This window comes from Oryx dammah, unplaced genomic scaffold, assembly GCF_014754425.2.
Source record: "Oryx dammah isolate SB20612 unplaced genomic scaffold, SCBI_Odam_1.1 HiC_scaffold_27, whole genome shotgun sequence".
NCBI classification, from domain to species: Eukaryota; Metazoa; Chordata; class Mammalia; order Artiodactyla; family Bovidae; genus Oryx; species Oryx dammah.
Genome location: NW_024070211.1, coordinates 48,449,643 through 48,472,368, shown reverse-complemented (window position 1 = coordinate 48,472,368; position 22,726 = coordinate 48,449,643). Strand labels below are relative to the sequence as shown.

Genomic DNA, 22,726 nt, shown 5'->3' with positions numbered 1-22,726 from the left:
CCATAGCTGGAGGACAGACACAGAGAAGAGGTGAAAAGGAGGTGAGAGGGAGGTGGGCCAGGACAGACCAAGCCAGGTGGTCCCTTTAAAGAAACTAGTTTTATCCGGTTTGAACTGCAACCCTATGGACTGCCATCTGCCAGGCTCCTCTGTCCGTGGAGATTCTCTAGGCAAGAATACTGGAGTGAGTCCTCCAGGGGACTTTCCTGACCCAGGGATCAAACCCAGATCTCGCTCATTGCAGGTGGATTCTTTACTGTCTGAGCCACCAGGGAAGCCCGGTTTTATCCTAAGAAGAATGTCAAGCCACTGAGGTGTTTTAAAGGAGTGTATGTGGATCTTAAAAAGATAAAAATATTCTTTCTACTTTTAAAACTAACTTCACCTACATGTTTTGCTTTAAGGTGGGAGTTAGGCAACATTTTGGATATCTAATTAAGAGTTTTATGCTTGCTACTATCAATTTCTCAAAGTGCTGGGTGTCATCCAGCAACCCAAAGAAAGGAAAGAGTTTTCAGATTTTCTGAGAATGTACTTAAATATTGACTGGTCTGTACCTCACATCATGTGATAATTTCTTTCAACGTTACAACAGTCATGTTCATTTTCTTTCAACTGATTTATTGATCTGTTTAGTATTGGGCTTGACTAGGAGATTAGATACCCCTTCTAGAGGATTTTGTAGGTTTACTGAATATCTTCCCTGGTGGCTCAGATGGTAAAGCGTCTGTCTACGATGTGGGAAAGCCGGGTTTGATCCCTGGGTTGGGAAGATCCCTTGGAGATGGAAATGGCAATCCACTCCAGTACTCTTGCCTGGAAAATCCCATGGACAGAGGAGCCTGGTAGGCTACAGTCCATGGGGTCGTGAAGAGTCAGACACGACTGAGCGACTTCATGTTCACGTTCACTGAATATGTTATTGATATTTAATTGGGTATATATTGAATAATACTCTGTGTGGATGTGTGTCTATGTATGTGGGGAGTGTTAGATTAAGAAGGAGACAGAACTCTTTGAGAAATAGTATCATCTCTTTTACAGTAATCTGAACCACATAGAAAAACTTCAATTGCATTTAGAAGACTTCTGCTAGCTAACAATATATTACTAAATATAATATTGCTAAACCTCTTTTAATTATAATAATTTGGGGAACAAGTAACTAAACCTTCAAGACAACTTCAGTTCTACCATACTGTGTGTGTGTGAGAGAGAGATATCTTTATTGCTTTATCTGGTTATAAAGGAAATGCATATTTATACATGCATATATAAATTTATGAATACCCACCTCACTTAAGCAAAACAAAAAGTCAAAGCAATGTCTCCTTCCATGGTGGGGCCAGGTTGGGGATAGAGGTGGAGCATGGGCTTGCTGTTCATAGTAGTTGATAATCAACAAACAGTGTCTTTACATTTTCAAGCCACTTTTTTTGACATAGATTCATTAAAATGATGACATCAAAACAGCCAAATCTAAGTTGTTTGTCAGCAGTCTTCCTTGGAATTGCTGTTTAGCCACTAATTTTTGCCGGACTCTTTGCGACCCCATGGCCTGCAGCACGCCAGGCTCCCCTGGCCTGCGTTATCTCCCAGAGTTTTCTCGAATCCACGTCTATTGAACGGTGATGCTATTTCCTCATCTCATCCTCTGCCTCTCCCTTCTTTGCCTTCAGTCTTTCCCAGCATCAGGGTCTTTTTCATCAGGGTCTCTTTCTCGGAGATAATGTGATGAGCACCTGTTGTTGTTCAGTCACTCTTGACCCTTTGCAACCTCAAGGACTGTAGCATACTAGGCTCCTCTGTTCTCCACAGTCTCCTGGAGTTTGCTCATATTTATGTCTACTGAGTCAGTGATGGCTATCTAACTATCTCATCCCCCTGCCGCTCTTTTTTCCTTTTGCCTTTAATCTTTCTCAGTGACAGATATACCCAATGGTAAATTCTTTTCCTATTTTTTAAAAAAGGTTTTTTCCCTTCAATTATGTTTTCTTACTGCTATTTTGATATATTGCCTTTTTATATACTGTCCTGTGTTTTGCAAAATAAGAGACTCATGAATCTAAAGCCAGTCTGTTCCTGGCCCAATAATTTGAATGCTGGTTAGTGTATTATAGAGAATCAACTTTCCTGACTTCTCCAGTATCCAGTTCAGTTTAGAAGGTCTGCTATCCCAAAATTAGTTTCTAGAGGACAAGACACCTGGTATCAGAGAAGACTCTATTTCTGTGATGTATACAAACCATCTTTCGACCACCTATTTTATGTGGGTTCCATCTCAGACACACTACTAATTTTCTTCAACCATGGAAAAAAGTATGAAACACTATATATAGTAAATCAATTTTATCTGCTGTGGTACCTGTATCCATATAAATTATATTTATTTCTTGGGTAAATTCAAAAGAAATTTCAGGAAATAACAAAAAGTAAGAAAGTGTTGTTGTTTTATTTACTTTGTTTGTTTTTTCGCTGTGCCATGAGACATGTGGAATCTTAGTTCCTGAATCAGGGATCAAACCCATACCCGCTGCATTGGGAATATGCAGTCTTAATCCCTGACCCACTAGGAAAATCTCTATTTATTGTTACGTTGCTTTGATTTTAAGTCTAGTAGGCTACATATGTGGTTTTAGTATAAGATTAATTATAATTCCTTTAGAAACACTTATTTGCAGACACCAGCAGAAGTAGGAAAAGGCTACAGGTGAACATCCAGGTGGAAGAGGTATGTGGGGAGATATGTGGGAAGGAGTGTAGAGCAGCCACTCTGGGTGCACCACCCTCTAAGCACCTCCTCCTGTTCAACAACCCAGAAGCTCTTCAAACTCCATATTTTTGGAATTTCCTTAAAACTGGATTGTTGTTGTTGTTCAGTCACTAAGTTGTGTCTGACTCTTTGCAACCCCATGAATTGCAGCATGCCAGGCTTCCCTGTCCTTTACTATTTCCAGGAGTTTGCTCAAACTCATGTCCATTGAGTTAGTGATGCCATCCAACCATCTCATCCTCTGTCACCTTGCCCTCAGTCTTTCCCAACATCAGTTTAATTTTCTGAATTAGACTACAATATTTTTAAAATTTCCAGAGTTGAGTGGAATCCCCATTTCAATTGGTATTTTGAGGCTTCCAAACATTATCAGGAGGGTAAAATTGCCTCGCTGAAAAAAAGATTTTAAGATTAACTGAAGCAAACAAACATTGCAGAAAGATACAATGGGAAGAGGAGATTAAGATCGTGGACTACGCGGATGTGAAACTCACCTCACTGCCATGAACACATCAAAAATACATCTATGTGTGGAACAGTTCTCACAGAAAACTAACTGGAGACTGCCAGAGAGTCTTGTACAACTAAGGCTGAAAGATCCACACGGAATTGGGTAGAAAGGGACGAGATGAGGTCAGGTTGGGATTTATGCCCCAGGGAGAGGACTCAGAGGAATAGGGAGATTACACAGGCAGAGATCCTTCCTGGGAGGTGAGCAGTTTGAGGCAGACATTGGGTGTCCTAATTTTGGTGTCCAACACAGAGAAGAGGAGCCCTCTTGTCTGGTTGGAGGGCCTGGGACACACAAGTGGGCTGTGAGAAGCCTGGACTCCACTTGGGAGGAGGCTGCTTGTGCTTACTTACACCTGAAGCAGGGCAGAGAGGATAGACTGAAACTATGGGGGCGACTGACTGGTTTCCTATGACCACCTGGTGCATGCCCCAGCCTGAGCTGAGTGAGCATTCCAGCCCCACTTACTTCACGTTGCTGCTCCACACTGGAGTGAGGACTGCTCTGACAGAGGAAAGAACTCTGCCATGAGCTAGAGGTGGCCAGACCCAAAGTGATGTCTGAACAGGGTGAGGGCAGCCATCAGTGTTGTTTACACAGACAGTGCATCAGAAGCAGCCCAGACATCTCTCTGCAGCCTACTCCCCTCACACACTGACAGCACCCATGGATTCCTCTTGCTCCCACACTGCTCCTCTCTGGGGCAAGGGAACCACTACTGGGGTGGGGTGAGAACCTACCCAAAGGAAAGAGACATTTGGACTCAACCCTCAAGGTGTATGCTGTAGCAACTTGGGTCCCTGGTAGGATCATGGTGAGCACTGAGCAGAGAGGAAGCCTGGCCCATACCTAGTTCTGGCTTTAACCCCTCCTTCTCCAGCCCTGCCTCCTACCAAGGTGACAACCTACAGTACATCCTGAAATGATTGTGTTCATGTCAAATCCATGACTATACATGGATACTCCCAGGTAAGGACACCCCTTCAAAATCACATTAGGTAACTGTTTCACTGAATTTTATACAGATAAAGTTAAGCAACATGAGAAGGCAGAGGAATTGTTCTCAACTGAAAGACCAAAACCCCTGCAAAAAAAAATATAAATAATAAAACCAAAACCACAATTTTCCAGATAAAATATTCACAGCATTCGTAAGAATACTAACTGAGTTAGGGAAAAGAATAGATGAACAACATGAGAATTTTAACCAAGAACTAGAAAATACAAAAAAAAAAAAAAAAAAAGAACCAGTGAGAACTGAAAAATACAATAACCGAAATTAAAAAAAAAAAAACTAGAAGGAATTAATAACAGACTAGGTGATACAGAAAAATGTATAAGTTATAGAATAATGGAAACTACCCAATCAGAACAATAAAAAGAAAAAAACAAATGAAAAGAGTTTAAGAGAGCTCTGGGATAGCATGAAACATACCAACCACAGGGAGTCCCAGAATCAGAAGAGAGAGAGAGACAGAAAGGAATAGAAGATGTATCTGATTAAATTATGGTTTAAAATTCTCAAACTTGTAGAAGGAAACATATTCAGATACAGGAAACAAAATGAACCCAAACAGACCCACACTGAGACATATCACAATTAAAATGGTAAAAATTAAAGATAAAGAGAATTCTAAGGCAGCAAGAGAAATGAAGCCTTCTGAAAATCTAGAGGATGACTCTTTAATTTCTCATATTCCCTGGACTAAAACTGGTCAGGGTTGAAGATTTTCCCAAAGTAACTGAAGATCCTCACAGATTTGTTGAGGCATTTAATCTACTTATTCAAGCTTATCAACCGTGATCCTCCAACTTAACATCAGCTAGATGGAACACTTGTCAGTGGAGGCCAGGGACAGCACTAGATGAAAACTATTAATTGGGAAAGTGCTAAAAATCTCTAGAATTACAACCAGGAGACCAGTCTGCTAACATATCATATGATCAGACTTGGGCAATTGCTAGGAAATTTTACCAGGGAATGCCTAGGTGCTTTTAAAAAATTATTTATTTATTTGGCCGCATCAGGTCTTAGTTGCCTCATTCAGGATCTTCAGTGTGATGTGTGCTATCTTTTTAATTACAACCTGTGGAATCTTTAGTTGCAGAATGCAAACTCTTAGCTATGGCATGTGGGATCTGGTTCCCTGACGAGGAATTGAACCTGGACCCTGTGCATTGGGAGTTCAGTGTCTTAGCCACTGAATTGCCAGGGAAGTCCCTCTGTGTGTGTGTGTGTGTGCACGCTCAGTCATGTCTGACTCTCTGTGACCCCATGGACTGCAGTCCACCAGGCTTCTCTTTCCATGGGATTCTCCAGGCAAGAATACTGGAGTGGGTTGCCATTTCCTTCTCCAGGGAAGTCTCCTTAGAGCTTTTCTAAAGCCTATTGATTGAAATAAAATTCAGGCTTGTACACAAAAATCTGATGAATTTGTTCATAATTATTACAATTGACTTCAGATAAAAAAAATAATTCTAGACTTCCTTTAAATGTTGATTCTACCAAGGTAGCTTTTACCTCTGTGTTTATTAATGGATTGCACTGGGACTTCTCCCTTCTAGAATGAAATGGGAAACTGTCCACTCGCATCAGAATGGAACGGGAAACTGTCCACTCCAGATTTAGTTAATCTGGGAAACCAGATTACGTTATAGATGAGTCACCTACAAGGGAGATTGCCAAAATTCTTAATCTTCAAAGCTAGCAATTGAAAGTCCCTAAACAAAGCTCAAACTGGTCTGGTTTCTGCTATTACTGCAAAAAGCCAGGACATTAAAAAAGATAATGTTACAAATTTAAGCACTTCCGTCATTATCAGCCTTCTAACCAGCCTTTCCAACATCTTCCCAGTTCTCAGTGAGGGGGCTCCAAGGAACTCCAGAGGCTCTTCCCAATCTTCCCTTTGAATTGGCTTTTAGAAACACTTCTCCAAGTTGGGGATGAAACTCTTCCAGTCCTAAAAGACATCAGAGCCACATTCTCAGTGCTCAGCCCCACTACTATACACCCCTTCCCTTGGAGTACTAAAATAGTTCAGATAGTATGGATTCTCTAATGAACCTCAAGAAATTCCTGTCTCTGAACCAATTCTTGTTTGTTTAGACTCCTTAAAACATGAACAACTTTTCCTTCACCCCATCCATTTATTAGGTTGAGACGTATCGTCAGAATTTCTTTCTCTCAAAGTGGGAGGTAATTCTAGAACTTGACAGTAGTTGTCAAAACAGCCAACCAGATGAATTAAATGACCTTTTGACACCTTTTATTTGTTCTATCTTCATCTCTGACAGTGCTAGAACTGATTCTGGAAACACTGATTATTTGCCCATTGAATCAGCTACCATTTTCCTTATGGGCAAAACTTCCAAATAACATTGGCAAAATTCACAGCACACCTTCTGTCAAGATTCAGATCGACCCCTCAGAAACCTCTTCCAAGAATTAATCAATACTCTCTAAGTAAAGAAGCCCTTCAAAGCCTAAAGCCCATAATAGAAGATGACAAAGCTGAAGGCTTCATTATCCCTTGTACTAGTCCCTGTAACACTCCCATTTTACCAGTGAGAAAAAATTTAAGGGCTGAGGGTAAAGGTCTGTTCAGGACCTCCAAGCAGTAAACAACATTGGTATCCCTTGACACTGGGCTGTTCCTAACCCTCATATACCACTCACATCCATTCCCAGTGGAAACAAATTCTTTACTGTAATTGATTTAAGCAGTACATTCTTTAGAATCCCAGGTGATGAAGCTAGCCAATACCTTTTTTTCTTCACTTGGGTATGAAAACAGTTCACCTGGACAGAAATGCCTCAGGGCTTTACTGAGATTCCTTCTTATTTCTCACAAATCACTAATCTGGATGATATAATTTCCCTAGAGGTTCTACTTTGTTGCAATATGTGGATGATTTGCTTCTTTGCTCTCCTTCTCAAGCTTCCTCATGAAAGATAGCATTGATTTCCTAAAGCTTTTCGCCTTAAAGGGACATAAAGTATCCAAAGAAAAATCGCAGTTTTCCCAAACCTGGATTTGATGTTTAGGACATCTGATACCAGATCCCTGTAGGCTCAAATTTCCCAAATCCCAAAACTAAGTGCCAATTGTGGGGTTTTCTCAGGTTAGCTATTACCAGAATTGGATTCCAAATTTCTCTCTTACGGCCCAACCTCTGTATCTCTTACTAAAGAAAAGCAACCCCAACCCATCCCAACCCAATTTTGTGGGAAGAACAGGACAGCATAGCTTTTAAGGCTTTAAAGGAGAGTTTGATAAATCCACCTGCCTTTGGGCATCCTAATTATCAGAGTCTCTTTTTCTTTTTTCTATACAGAAAGGAAGGAAATGCCTTGGAGGTACTCACCCAAATACACAGCGACCCTTATAGAGTAATATAGGCAGAAATTGGACTCTGTAGCATGGGGCTACCGTCTTGCCTTACATTAAAGTCACTGCTTTTTTGGTTAAGGCCATAGGGAAAATTGTTGTGAGATCCCCTTTAGCCATTTTTGTACCTCGTACAATAGAAGCCCTCCCGAATTCTCATCACACTTGATATGTCTCAGTCAGTTGAAGTTCTTTTGCTAACTGCTCCTTACATAACTCTTTGACCTTGTAATAACCTTAACCCTGCTACTCTTCTCTGCTTTGTCACTGATGAAGTCCCTCACAACTACTTAATACTGATGGATCACTTTTTGACTCCTCATGATGATCCACTGGAAATTCCACTGGGTAACGTCAAATTCTCATAATGGTTCTTATTTAAAAGGTGACAATGGGGAATGCTATATGCTACCGTAAGTCCTTTGACGCTGTTGAGGCAACAATTTATCTACTTTGGTCCAATAGGCTGAATGATATACTCTTTCATAGACTTATACTTTAGCCAAGGACAAAACTGCCAATATTTAAACTGGTAGCAGACATGCTTTTAGAGTAGCTCATGATTTCAGAATGTTGTGGAAGCAACATGGCTTCCTTACTTCCAATGGAAAAATTGATAAAATTGAAAATAACATGTTCAGGAATTATTAGATGCAATATATTTTACCTGATGTGATGCTTTAGCTGTTATGATTTTGGGGCATTCTAAGACTGACACTGGAAGTTAAGGAAAATCACCTTGCTGACATTTCTGCAAGGAATGCTGTCTGTAAAACTACCAGAAGCAGCCAAACCTCCATCATGATGCAAAGGGATATTTCTCCAAACAATAACTTAGAGAAACTGGCTAGAAAGTCTCAACAATTGGCCTCAGAATGTGAAAAACAAGATTGTAAATTCAACAATTGTTGGTTTGATAAAAACAGAAAGCTCTGGTTCAGACCAAGTAATAATCTAGTCCTACTAAAGACAGTTTACTTTTAAACCCCACACCTCACCACTGTATATGTATTAAACCATCAGTCTAGTGATAAAATGATAGCATTTATGAATCAGTATTGATGGGGAAAGCACTAATAAGGTTACAAAAAGTATCTACCTCACTTGTCTAAATTACAGTCTTAGGAATTCCTGTCTGTACTACTCCTTGGCATTTTAAAATGTCTAGTGAACAATTTGAGATCTAGCAAATGGATTTCATACAACTTTCTCCATTTAATGGACTTAAATATGTTTTAGTCATGGTCTATGTGTTTTTCATACTGGACTGAAGCCTGCCCTTGAAGATAACTATGGCCTTGTCTGTGGATAAGGTCCTTTTGGAAAAGATTATCCCCATCTTAGGAACTTCTCTTGAACTTCACAGTGATCAAGGAACTCATTTTACTAGTTAGGTACTTTAGCAAGCTTATCCTGTTTGGCTGATTTTACAGAACTTTCTGTGTGCTTACCACCCACAATCTCTTGGCTTACTCCTACGCTGGGAGAAACATCAACAACCTCAGATATACAGATGATACTACCATAATGGCAGAAAGAAAAGAGGAACTAAAGAGTCTCTTGACGAAGGTGAACAAGAAGAGTGAAAAAGCTGACTTACAACTCAGCATTCAAAAAATTAAGATCATGGCATCTGGTTCCATCACTTCATGGAAAATACATGGGGAAACAATGGAAACAAACAGACCTTCTTTTCTTGGGCTCCAAAATCACTGAGAATGGTGACTGCAGCCTTGAAATTAAAAGATACTTGCTCTTTGGAAGAAAAGCTATGACAAACCTAGACAGTATATTAAAAAGGAGAGAGATTACTTTGCCTACAAATGTCCCTCTAGTCAAAACTATGGTTTTTCCAGTAGTCATGTATGGATGTGAGAGTTGGACCATATGCTTTTGAACTGTGGTGCACGAGAAGACTCTTAAGAGTCCTTCTACAGCAAGAGGATTAAACCAGCCAATTCTAATGGAAATCAACCCTGAATATTCATTAGAAGGACTGAACATTCCAGGGAATCTTCACAACCCATGGATCAAACCCAAGTCTCCTGCATTGCAGGCAGATTCTTTACCATCTGAGCCACCAGAGAAGCCCATGAATACTGGACTGGGTAATTTATCCCTTCTCCAGGGGCTCTTCCCAACCCAGAAATTGAACCAGGGGCTTCTGCATCAGAGGTGAATTCTTTACCAGCTGAACTAACAGGGAAGCCCAATGACTTGCTGTTTATTTTATATTTATTTTAGACTATGAAAATGATGTTAGACAAAAAAAAGCAAATTCAAGTGATTTTTTTTAATTCCAGTTCATAATGGGTTGTAAAGAAGCAGAGACCACTCTCAATATCAACAACACATTTGGCCCAGGAACGGTTAACAAATGTACAAGTAGTTCAAGAAGTTTTGCTAAGGAGATGAGAGCCTTGAAGATGAGAAGTTGACAGCAATCAGAAATTGACAACAATCAGTTGAGAGCAATCATCGAAGCTGATCCTCTTACGACTACATAAGAAGTTGCCGAGAAACTCAACATAGACTGTTCGATGGTTGTTTGGCATTTGAAGCGAATTGGAAAGGTGAAAAAAATCTCGATAAGTGGATGCCTTATGAGCGGACCACAAATCAAAAAATCATCTCTTTGATGTGTAGTCTCCTTTTATTCTACACAACAACAACAAACCATCTGGATTGGATTGTGATTATGATGAAATGTGGATTTTATATGACAATTGGAGAGGACCAGCTCAGTGACTGTACAGAGAAGAAGCTCCAAAGCACTTCCCAAGGCCAAACTTGCACCAGCCAAGGTCCTTGTCACTCTTTGGTGGTCTACTGTTGGTCTGACCCACTATAGCTTTCTGAATCCTGGCAAAACCATTGCATCTGAGAAGTATGCTCAGCAAATTGATGAGACACACGGAAAACTGCAGTGCCTGCAGCCAGCATCGGTCAACACAAAGGGTCCAATTCTTCTGCACTACAACACTTGACTGCACGGCACAGAACCGTTGTTTCAAAAGGTGAACGAGTTGAGTTAAGAAGTTTTGCCTTACCTGCGATATTCAGTTGACCTCTTGCCACTTCTTCAAGCATCACGACAAATTTTTGCAGGGAAAATTCTTCCATAACCAGTAGGAGACAGAAAATGCTTTCCAAGAGTTCCTCGAATCCTAAAGCACAGATTTTTTCACTTCTAGTAAAACAAACTTATTTTTCATTGTCAAAAATGTGATGATTGCAATGGTTTTGATTAGTAAAGATGTGTTTGAGCCTAGTTATAATAATTTAAAATTCATGGTCCAAAACCACAATTATATTGACACCAATATTATAGCATTATTAAAATTCACTTGGCAAAATTTGTAGAGACTGTCCAAATACCTTGGCCAAAAACATTGCCAAGAATGGATGGATGGATGAATCTAAACCTCAGATTGATCCATTTGGAAGTCATATACTCTTACACTTCAAGATACAAAGTGTATCTCAAAGATACACCTTGAGATAGTCCTAGGATAACTAATGCACTTGATTTCTGCCTATTTTGACCCATAACTTACAAAAGGAGAGATATTTCAGTATGAAAAAAGACCTAATTGCTTCTATTTTTTAAAAAAAAACATATTTTGGTACAGCAATATTTTCACACTTCACTCCTAGGAAATGAAAACCCTGTACATCATGCTGTGCAAACTGGAGACTTTGTCTATTGGAAAAGACACCTCCAGAAAGTCTATTCATCCTTCCTGGAAAGGCCCTTATCAGGCATTGCTAACCAATGCTAACCAACTGTGGTGCCTCCCAACTCCAGGGAATAGACTGAGTCATATGACACACCTAAAGAAAGCACTGAACCCTGACTGGCCCTGCACATTCATCTGGCAACCTGACAGTAAAGGTTTCCTTGAACTGAAGCAAATGACATTTGATGAGACAGTTTTCCTAAGATATCCAGACCAGGCGCAAAGGAAATTTGTCACCATACCTTTAATGATGATGTAGCACTTCAGATGATCTCCATTACCTATGATATTTATAATAGATGAATTTTAGATAAAAGTAACTAAAAGTTGTCCACCAGCTGACCCTGGGGTGGTCAGGGAAAACGTATAGTCACCCAAAGTGTGGAAGCCTAATAAAAGATGGAATTTTGAAAAGATAAAACAATGGATGGACCTGATACACTGATCCATTCTTGGCAATGCTTCTGGCCAAGGTATTTGGATAAAAGAGGGGACTCTTTCTTGGATTGGTTTGTATTTGAGCAGCACCTCTCTGGGAGTAGGGGGGTGGTGGTGGGGGGAAGGGAGGGAGACAAGGGAGGGAGTAGGACTGAGGGAGGCAGGAGGCCAAGGCAAAGCGTCTCAAGCATGTAATCGGACTTCCCAGAACAGGACGTGTCTGGCATGCGTACATGGGACAGATGTTAACAGAAGCTGGACATGGTTAACACACCCTGAGGGCTGGAGGTATCTATTCCCAGTTTAGAGATTTCTGAGGATGAGGAACCCCTAGAAGTATCTCACACCCAAAGACAAAGGTGTTTGGAGGGACTTAAGTGTAAAGGGTATCTGTCTCAGTTCTGAGCAGCTTTCAGGGAGCCCTGGAGCTCCCAGGCTTTCCAAGCAGCAGCCCAGGTTTAAGAGGATTGGGCACTGTGTTCCAGCAGCAGGCAGAGAAGCCCTGAGACACCAGAGCTGCCTCCTCCTCACACCTGCACAAGACGAATCACCTGAGCAGCATCACACCCTGGTGGAAGAGAGACACTCTGGAAGTGACCGGGTCCTTGAGACTGAGTGGGTTTGGGAACATAAAGTAGGAGAAAGAAATAAAGGAACACAGACAAAGTGTAGAGACACTCTGTCACATGACCCACTTCAAGCCCAGCTTGGAATCAAATGTGAGATGATGAAGTTGAAATTTTAAAATCACCAGGAATGAGTTTTATATGCTTATATCAGTTTAGTTCAGTTCAGTCACTTAGTTGTGTCCAACTCTTTGCGACCCCATGGACTGCAGCATGCCAGGGTTCACCATCCATCACCAACTCCCAGAGTTTACTCAAACTCATGTCCATTGAGTCTGTAATGCCATGCAACCATTTCATCCTCTGTCATCCCCTTCTCCTCCTGCCTTCAATCTTTCCCAGCATCAGGGTCTTTTCAAATGAGTTAGTTCTTCACATCAGGTGACCAAAGTATTGGAGTTTCAGCTTCAACATCAATCCTGATATATATATATCTGATATACTAAAATATATGTTATTCTGTAACCACAAGTGACTTAAAGTTAAGGAGCGTGACTGTGATGTTATTAAAGGAACTGCCACATTTTAGAGTGAGATATTATGGAAAAGAGTTAAATTGATCCATGTTTGTATACCAATGTTATAATTGGTTCTATATACACAATCTTGGTTAGTCCTAACAGCAACCTAATGTGATAAATATTATTAAATCTATTGGATAGATGAGGAAATTGAGGGGCAGAGAGGTGAATTAAATAAACAGTGAGAGGTGACAAAGCTGAAATATGAACTCAGATGTGTAACACCAATGCCTGAAGTCTTAAGTCCTAAGCTACACCAGTAAGTTTTGTCTTGCTCTTTGGTTTTGTTACTATATTGTATTTTGAACAATATATTTGTTACTATATTGTATTTTTTCCCTAAAGGTTTTTTTTTTTTTCTTTTTGTATAAACTATAATAGATAAAGCCTTGAGAGAGGGTCTCATTTTTCTGACATGGCAATTGAAGGGGCAAGAGTGATTTTAGATCTTACAGGTGAATTCAGGGTCTCAGGGTAGCTTGGGGCAATTTCCTTAACAGCTTTTGGCTCCTGTTTTTCATGCACAAATCAAGAGGATTTGAACAAGTGATTCCTATAGTTCTCTTCAGTTGTTTTTTGTGTTTTTTTTCCAAGCAAATATCACAAAGTCCAATTTGCTTTATGCAAGACTATCAAGTACATTTTTCTTACGTTTTTTACTTTTATTCCACATAAACATAGTCCTGAAGGAAACTAGGAGATCACAAAGCTCACAACTCCTTCCTGAACCATTTGAGAGAGGAAAAAACTGAAAGCCACTGAAGATGGACTGATTTTCTGTATACCTTTAGATATATTCTTATACAACTAGAGCTTAGCTTTTCGTGTACTTTCCATTGTATCCTTGCTATCCACAAGGCAAGTAAGTGAAAGAAGCATAGAATCAGGTAGAGAGCATGTAAACTGTTAAAATGCCATTTTGGTTCCAAAAAAAAAACATTTCATTGAAACGATTAAATCACTTTTCTAAAAAAAATATGACAGGATGCATCATCTGTCGGGAAGGAAGTGTGTTTTGGTTGCCACTTCAGAACTTCTGTTAAGATTGTCCAAGGCATGTGTTAAGAGAGGAAGGCACACTTCCTAGGTCACTGAGCATTTGCCGCTGAACATATGCTACCTCACGGTGGCATACAGCCACAACTTCTTATTACATGGTGATCTGAATATTTTATGGATATTCTGAATGGTGAGATAATTGATGATAGAACACCAGAGGAAAGAACCGATAGCTTTTTTGTTGGTAGCATTTATCAGACTGTCAATTAAATGCTTGTCATGTGGTGAAGGAAAAATATTTATTGCTGCACAGACATCAAGACAGACCTTCCACCAAAAGTGTGGGATACGTGAGAAGGCACAGAGCTCCATGCCTTCTAGAATGACTCATTGCTCTTTTGTGTTAGCTGAAAAGTACTCTAACATTTCCATGTAGCCACAAAGTTTGGGGTTGCTTATCCTGTTTTGAGTTTATTGGTAAGAGAAAGTACTGGCATTTTTTTTTACAGATATAGAAGCCTACTTTGCTAACTGAAAAATTAACTGCCATGAATCATTTTGGGGAGGTGGTGGGGTATACAAATTGTATAGCCCTGAAAATTTATGTGCAATGTAGTGAAGAGAACAGCTTACTGTTCCAATAAAAGGCGTTTTAAGGTACTTCTCATCTACAGGCAGTGTCTATTTTTATTTGCTGAAAATCAGTTAATTCCCTTGCTAAATGTTCCCACAGTGCTTTGTACTGTCTTGGCAAGATCCTCAGCTCTCTGGTAATGACTTTTGCACATCTTCCAACAGAGTGCAAACCCTAGGAAGCAGAAACATGCCTGCCTTATTCCTATCTGTAACGGTCAATGCCAAACTCTGGGCTTGCTATGGAGTGGGAGTCCCTAAATATTTGATGATAAATCAATGATTGATTGTCTAAAAAGGGGTCTTCCAAGATATACTTGAATGAAGGTTAATTGATACTGTTTGTAAAATTCATCCTCAGAGTCCTCTAACAGTAAAATAATAATAATAATAATAAAATAGCTATAGTATTTTTCACTGAAACAATAGCAATACTAAACCAAAGGCACAATCAGTATATGAAACAAAAAACCAACCCTGTTCCATCTCTTCAGAGCACAGAGGAGAATGCTCTGAGATCTCTAAGTGATTTTGTAATGATGAATTTAGCAAGTTTAAAAATAATGGGTAGGAAAGTAAAATTTCAGTCAGAAACAGTTTTCCATGACACTGGACAATGGACTTTTTGTTATGTTTTAAAAAATCATCTGGCCAATTGTCTTAATAATATTCACATTTTGTGGTCATGTTATTGTGTTAATTATAACTAGTTTTATTATAAAATTTGCAGTTACTTCTCTAAATTTCAGGATCCATAGCTCTAGTCTCTGTTTGTACTTAATATTCAATAGTGACTTTCTGTTGATACTTTTGTAGATGTTTGTGCTCTCATTAGAAATTCTGATGGCAACTCAACTTTTTATTGCTTTCTCAATGCCAAGGACACGAAATAGGCTTAAAATTACAGTTTCCTAAATACCTTTTAACATAATCTATAGACAGAAGTAATCCACTAATGATATCCTGAGACACAGCCTCTTTGCCATTCATTTTGGCAGGCTTGAGATCACGTTCTGTGGGACAAGGCTCTTGCAAATGCCTAATATGGTCCTGAAAGCTGGTGCTGTGGTGGGTTTAATAAGTCCCAGTCTTTTTACAGAAACTAAGACATTGTCACGATTTCTGGAGCAGCAACTGAGAGTCGCTTAATATTAAAAAGAACTGGTTCCAGGGGACCGACTTCGTTCCTTGAAATCAACTAAGAATTTTTAGTTTGGGTACTTTTTCCCAGCTCACTCACCCTAAATTACACAGCTTTCATTTCTTTGGCAACCACTAAAAGACATGACCTTAAGTCATGTGGCCATTCTGTTCACACCTTCAATGTGTTTTTGTTAACCATATTTGAAGAGAAGACTCCTGCAGCTTCAGTTTTGTAATGCTAACTCTTGAACACCTTGGATGTGATGGTTCACATGAGTTTCACTAGCTGTGAAACTTAAATATTCAAGATCATTTTTTGTATTTTTTTAGCATTTCAAAAGCTGTCTTGACGTCACAATACATGACCAATTAGTCCACCAGATTAAGAGATGCGGGAGAGGGTTGTAGGTTATTTATTATTAAATACTTATTACAAAAGTGATGTAGGATAAAAAGCAAACTCTCCTCTTAAATCATAATAGCATTATAATCGTTCTACTATGGATAAATGTTTGTTGAATAGTCTACTGCCAGCACCAGGTTCACGTACTTTATTCAATGACTTCATGAGCTAGGACCACTCTAATCTTCACCTTACAGATAAGGAAATTGAGGTTCAGAGAGAAAGGGTCCTGCTTAAACTGGAAAGTGATGGACCAGTGTTCAGACACAGCCAGTCTGATGCCATGGATTAGCTACTATGCTATAAAACTAAGATTTTTATAAACATCGGGGTGAGGACTTTGAAACAATGTTAAATACAAAAACTTGTTCCAGTTTCAGAAAGTAAGTTATCAAGATCTTAAGTAGATATTATACAACCATGAAGGCAGGAGGTGGAAGACGAGGACAGAGTGTTTTAGTATATTCATAAATAATGTTTTTTGGCTGCCATCAAAATCACTGGCTAGATCCCAACATTCACTTGTTTTAACAAAAAGACACAAAAACTGAGAAATGTGGATATACATATAAAAACTGAATTTTGAGCCATCACTATCATAGTAGTAGGGTAAGCTGTATATGATGTTTGGCGTGTACTAGAGTGCTGCAAGTCCATGGGTCACAGAGTTGGGCAGGACTTAGCAATTGAACAACAACATTGGGCAGCAGGGATGGGACAAATGTGCTCTTGCTTGTGTCAAGGAATGTGAACCAAGGAGACTTTAAACATTGAAACAAAGGAAAATGTCTGGATGAAATGCCGAGGACCTTCAACACAGCAGGTCTGGGAGACAGGAAGTATACGGGTGTGTTGGATTCTTTGGAAAAGGCAGCAAACGGAAGGTTGGGTGGTTTATCTTCATTAGCTGTATGCTATAGCTTCTTACATACGGTCTAGACATCCAGCCCTCATACTGCTCTAATATTATGAAACCACCCAGACGACTATAATCCACACTGCATCTGTCAGACTCTCACCCTTCAGTTAGCTCCTTTTCTCCTATAGACGTTTCCAGCTGGAGCCTTGCCCTTCTGGGGATAATCCCACCTCCAACATTATAAAGGCCACCATCTTCTTTCCCTCCACTTAACCTTCAATTTCTTGGTACAATCATCATCCCATTCTCTCTTCAGATTACATGCCTACCGGGGCCATTGATGCAGTCACCTTCCAGCTCCCAGAACCCTTTTGCTCTTAGTGGCTCCTGCTAAGTGCACCCCCTATCATCACTCCTCCCTGGCATGTGTGTATACATGCTCTTCTGAAAGTCTTTGCTTGAACCTGACCTCACTGTTGTTTTCTTCAGTCACTGGACTTCTCAGCTAGGGTTAATCACACACAATGATTCCATGCTTCACTTAACTCTCAGTGCTCTGACCATGCCCTCTCAGCCTTCTCCTGGCTTCTGGTCAAACCACTTGCTGAACCATAACTCTTAGAGCCCTCCACTGACTCTTTCAGTGTTAGATCAAGTGTTTTTTCTTTCTCATGTCCTGTAGCCTGGGTGTAACATGATTCTATCACCCATTCAAACCACTTCCAAAATCTCTCCTGATACATTTTTCTGACACTTTCTTTGACTGATTCATTTATTGTAGGTCTAGCTGATTATCCATTTATTTATTTAGCAAGCATTTATTAAAGGCCTACTTGGTACAATTATAGCTAAAAATTGCAGATACAGAAATGAAAGTTCAGTCTGTAAGCAGGAGACAAAAAGTGGAATAGTGAAAAATGAGTATGACTAATGAATGCATCCTAGAGCCATGGAAATGTTTCTACAAAGTGAAAGAGAAGAGAATCTGGTCTACTTAGAGAAGTTAGGGAAGGTTTCCAAGAAGGGGAGACACTAGATGTGCTAGGATGATCACACCTCACCCAGTGAGAAGAGAAAATAGCATGCAGCAGTGAGAGAAAGTACCTAGTCCTTCAGTGAGGCTGGAATACAGGCTGGCTGGATGTTAGTCACAGGAAGCAGAGCTGGCTGGATATACAGTCACAATGTAAATAGCATTTTCTGGCAGGCTGTCAAGTTTGGAAATCATCCTGAAGCTATAAAGAGTTTTGGCCAGTGGTGGTGACATGATCAATCTGTGATTTAGAAATATTATTTTGGCATCAATGTGAAGAATAAATTGGAGGAGGGCAAGACTTCCTTTACTTACCTTCTTTCTTTCCCCTGTTAAGGAAATTCCTCAAGATCTATGCTTCTATTTCACATTCTTTTCCTGGAAGAATGTATCCACTCTTGTACAGTCAATTCTTATAATAGTCAGGTGACTACTAAATATTATTTTCTGCCTCTGACCTTGCTCCCAAATAAGGTCTATTCTACTTCAGCCTGCTTGAAGTCATTTCCTCTCTAACACTGCTGCGTTCCAATATCAGCTGGGCTTCACAGCATGAGGACATCTTCCATCACCTCCCTTCTCTTATGCTATTGACCAGTGTTGACAGCTTTTTATTATCTATTGTCTTGTGCATTTTTTCTTTCCTTTCCATCCCTATTCTTCCCAAGATATCAGATTTTGTTGTTTATCTAGATTACTAATAATGACCCTTAACTAAATCTATTTCTTCTTCTTCAATTTGTTCATTTTTGGTACATATACACCAATATTACACTATATATTATACATATAAATGAAAAATAGCATCACATGAAACAACATATAAAACATTTTATAGTTCGGAAATCATAAAATGGACATCCATGTTCTGCCACCAAGGTTAAGACATAAAACATTATCAGAAAATAAGAAACCCTCTATGTAACCTCAGCAGTCTCATCTCTTCCTTCCTCTACCCAGAGGTAACCAGTATCCTGAATTTTATGTTCCTCAGTCCCTTCCATATCTTTCTATTGTTAGCCACCAATGTACGCATACTGTTTGCATGTTTTTGAAAACCATTTTTATAGGATGAGTCATACTGTACATAGTTATCAGTGAATTATTTTTTCACTTAACATTACATGTTTGAGATTCATCTAATCTGATTATGTAGCAGTAACTTTTTTATCTTCACTACCAGTAATATCCCATAATATGGTTTTACCTAAGTTTTCTTCTCTATTCTAATGCTTGCTCTTTTTTTTCTCTTATTCTCTTTTAGATATCTTTATATAAGTTTTCTGGTGTGCATGTAAGAAGTTTCTTTGGGAAATAAAAAATGCTAGATTGTAAGATCTGTGCATGTTCAACTTTGCTGATTAATGCCTGTCAGTTTTTTAATTTGGCTATATCAGTTTATACCCCCATCAGAGTTTTCCTGGTTCTATAGCCTTAGCACTTTATATTTTCCAATTTTTAAAACATTTTTTGCCAATCTGGTTGGTGTGAAATTGTGTCACATTATTATTCTAATTTGCATTTTTTTGATTACTAATTAAAGTAAGCATCTTTTCATATGTTTATAGGCCATTTGAGCTTTCTTTTTTATGAAATTCCTGTTTAATTTGCCAGTCTTTCCATTTGTTGTTTATCATTTTCTTATTGATTCTTAAAGGTCTTTTATATATTGTGGGTTATAATATTTTGTACATTGTAAGCACAGTATATTCTATTTTTCTTATTTTTATTATATGAATATTTGTTTCTATAAGGAACATATGCCACCAGTAAAGTTTAAAAAATATTTAAAAATGCAATTTCATGAGTGCAAGTTTTCGCTTCAGTCTTGTCTGACTCTTTACAACCCCATGGACTTTAGCCTGAAGGCTCCTCTGTCCATGGGGATTCTCCAGGCAAGATACTGGAGTGGTTGCCATATCCTACTCCAGGGGATCTTCCTGACCCAGGGATTGAACCTGCATTTCTTATGTCTGCTGTGTTAGCAGGTGGGTTCCTTACCACTAGCATCACCTGGGAAGCCCTAAAAATGAAGGTATTGAATACAAATCATAAATTTCATGTATAAGTGCATTAGGTTCATAACCCTGGCTCACCAAGGGAAAAAAAAAAAAAAACAGGGCTAACAATCCCAATATGTTGACAAATATCAGTAAAGAAATAGATATCAAGGTGCCAAATCTAGAGATTTGTGAAAGTGAAAGTGGAAGTCGCTCAGTCATTGCTGACTCTTTGTGACCAAATGAACTATACAGTCCATGGAATTCTCCAGGCCAGAATACTGGAGTGGGTACCCATTCCTTTCTCCAGGGGATCTTCTCAACCCAGGGATCAAACCCAGGTCTCCCTCATTGCAGGCTGATTCTTTACCAGCTGAGCCACAAGGGAAGCCCAAGAGTACTGGAGTAGTTGGCCTATCCCTTCTCCAGCAGATCTTCCCAACCCAGGAATCGAACCGGGGTCTCCTGCATTGCAGGTGGATTCTTCACCAACTGAGCTATCTGGATACATCAGCTACCTGATATACCAAATTCCAATACCAAATTCCCTGATATATCAGGGAAGCCTAGTATACCAAATACCTGATAGAGATTGGTATTTGGTATTTAAGACCAAATCTAGAGATTAACTTCTTTTTTTCTCTTTTGAAACCTGAGAATATGCAAAGACATTTTAATAATGCTAGTTAGAAAACTGCTCTATCAAATATAAAACCTATCTATGGTATCCATGACTGGCAAAACCTTGTAATTAGTCCCAGGAAGATAAATTTTCATCACAAGAAATCATGAACTCTTTCAATATACCTTAAAATCAATAAACCATATTTACTTTGCTGCATAGATATTTTAATAGAATTTTTAAAGAAATTTTTCATCCACACCAAAAGTTGTGTGCCAGGCTGGTTTTCCCTGCTTACAAGATCCAATTGTGCACACCGTTTTCCAGTTTCATATTCCAATGTCACACTGGCAGCTTGAAACTGGCAACAGTGGGAGTGTTTACACTGTGGAAATTGGAAAATGCTACAAATCAGAGCTTTCTTTTGCCTGGTAGTCAGTTTTTAAAATTTATCAATATACCACTGCTCACCTACCATTCCATAGAATTCATCCTTGTTAAGGTCACCCATGACCGTAAAGTTGCCAAATCCAGCATGTATTTCTATTTACTTTTTTTTGAACTCAGCCACATCTGATATTCTGATCACTTCTTTCTTCTTGAAATACTTTCTTCAACTGGGCTCCAAGGCTCTTCATTCTCTTGATTCTCCAGTTACTTTATTGACCACTCTTTCTTGATTCTGTGACATGTTTTCTTTTTATCTCTCCAACCTCTGAACATTGGATATTTCAAGATTCAATCCTTAGAATTCTTTTCTTTTCTATCTATACTCATTCCAAGGGTGATATCATGCACACTCAAGTCTTTAAATACCCTCCATAGATGATTACTCTCAAAAAAGCATTTCTAGCCTTAATAATTCCTCGGGTAGCTCAGATGGTAAAGCGCCTGCCTACAATGCGGGAGACCCAGGTTCGATCCCTGGGTTGGGAACATCTCCTGGAGAAGGAAATGGCAACCCACTCCAGTATTCTTGCCTGGAGAATCCCACGGATGGAGGCCACAGTCCATGGGATCGTAAAGAGTCGGACACGACTGAGCGAGCTTCACACTCACAATTAACAAATCTATATATCAGCTGTGAGCTTGCTGCTGCTAAGTCGTTTCAGTCATGTCCAACTCTTACATATATGGATTAACATATGATATTTGTTTTTCTCTTCTTGACTTCTTGAGTTCACTGTGTATAACAGATTCTACCAGCTATTTATAACAAAAATCTTAAGGTCATTATTTTTTAAACAGTTTTTAAAATGAAGTATCATTGATTTACAATATATTTTTAATTTCAGATGTACAGCAAAGTGATTCAATAGTTTTTCAGATTCTTTTTCATTATAGGTTGTTACAAGATATTGAATATGGTTCCCTATGCTAAACAGTGGGTCCTTGTTGCTCTTCTAGCTTATCTATAATAGTGTGTATATGTTAATCCCAAACTGCTAATTTATCTCCCATCCCTACTCTCCCCTTTGGTAACCATAAACTTTTATCTGTCTATGAGTCTGTTTCTATTTTATAAACAAATCCATTTATATCATTTTTTCAGATTCCACATATAAGTGATATCTCTTAATCCTGAGGGATTATCATATTAAAGTCACTTTTAAATCCTCTTTTCTCATTCTTCTCTGTGGCCCAAGCAACAATGGTGTGCTTTTGGATTGCTATCTCCTGCCTTCCTCACTTGTTTCTGTATGATCTATGCTGCATACAATAAACAAAGCAATCCTTTAAAGTCACAAATCAGATCATGTCACTTCCAATTGCTTCCATCGGCCCCTGGTAAAACCCAAAGTCCTTATCACAGCCTTCAAATCCCTCTATAATCTGACTGTCCACTGTCTCTTTGATCTGATAACCTGTCTCTCTGCCTGACACCATGCCCCACTCTGGCCATATGGGCAATTTTTCAAACAAGCCAAGTCCATTTATAGCATAGGATGTTTGTATATGGCTATTCTCTTTGCCTAGAATGCTCTTTCCTCCCAGAGCTATAAGGTTTATTCCCTCCTGTGACATCAAAGAGGCCAT

At 39.1% G+C, this 22,726-nt stretch overlaps 1 non-coding gene across 1 annotated transcript; it reads left to right on the top strand.

Annotated features, from left to right (window-relative positions):
• Positions 1–21,552: 21,552 nt before the first annotated feature.
• On the top strand, positions 21,553–21,625 carry TRNAC-ACA. Its single transcript has one exon. It is a non-coding gene; the product is annotated as a tRNA-Cys (tRNA).
• The last annotated feature ends 1,101 nt before the right edge of the window (positions 21,626–22,726 follow it).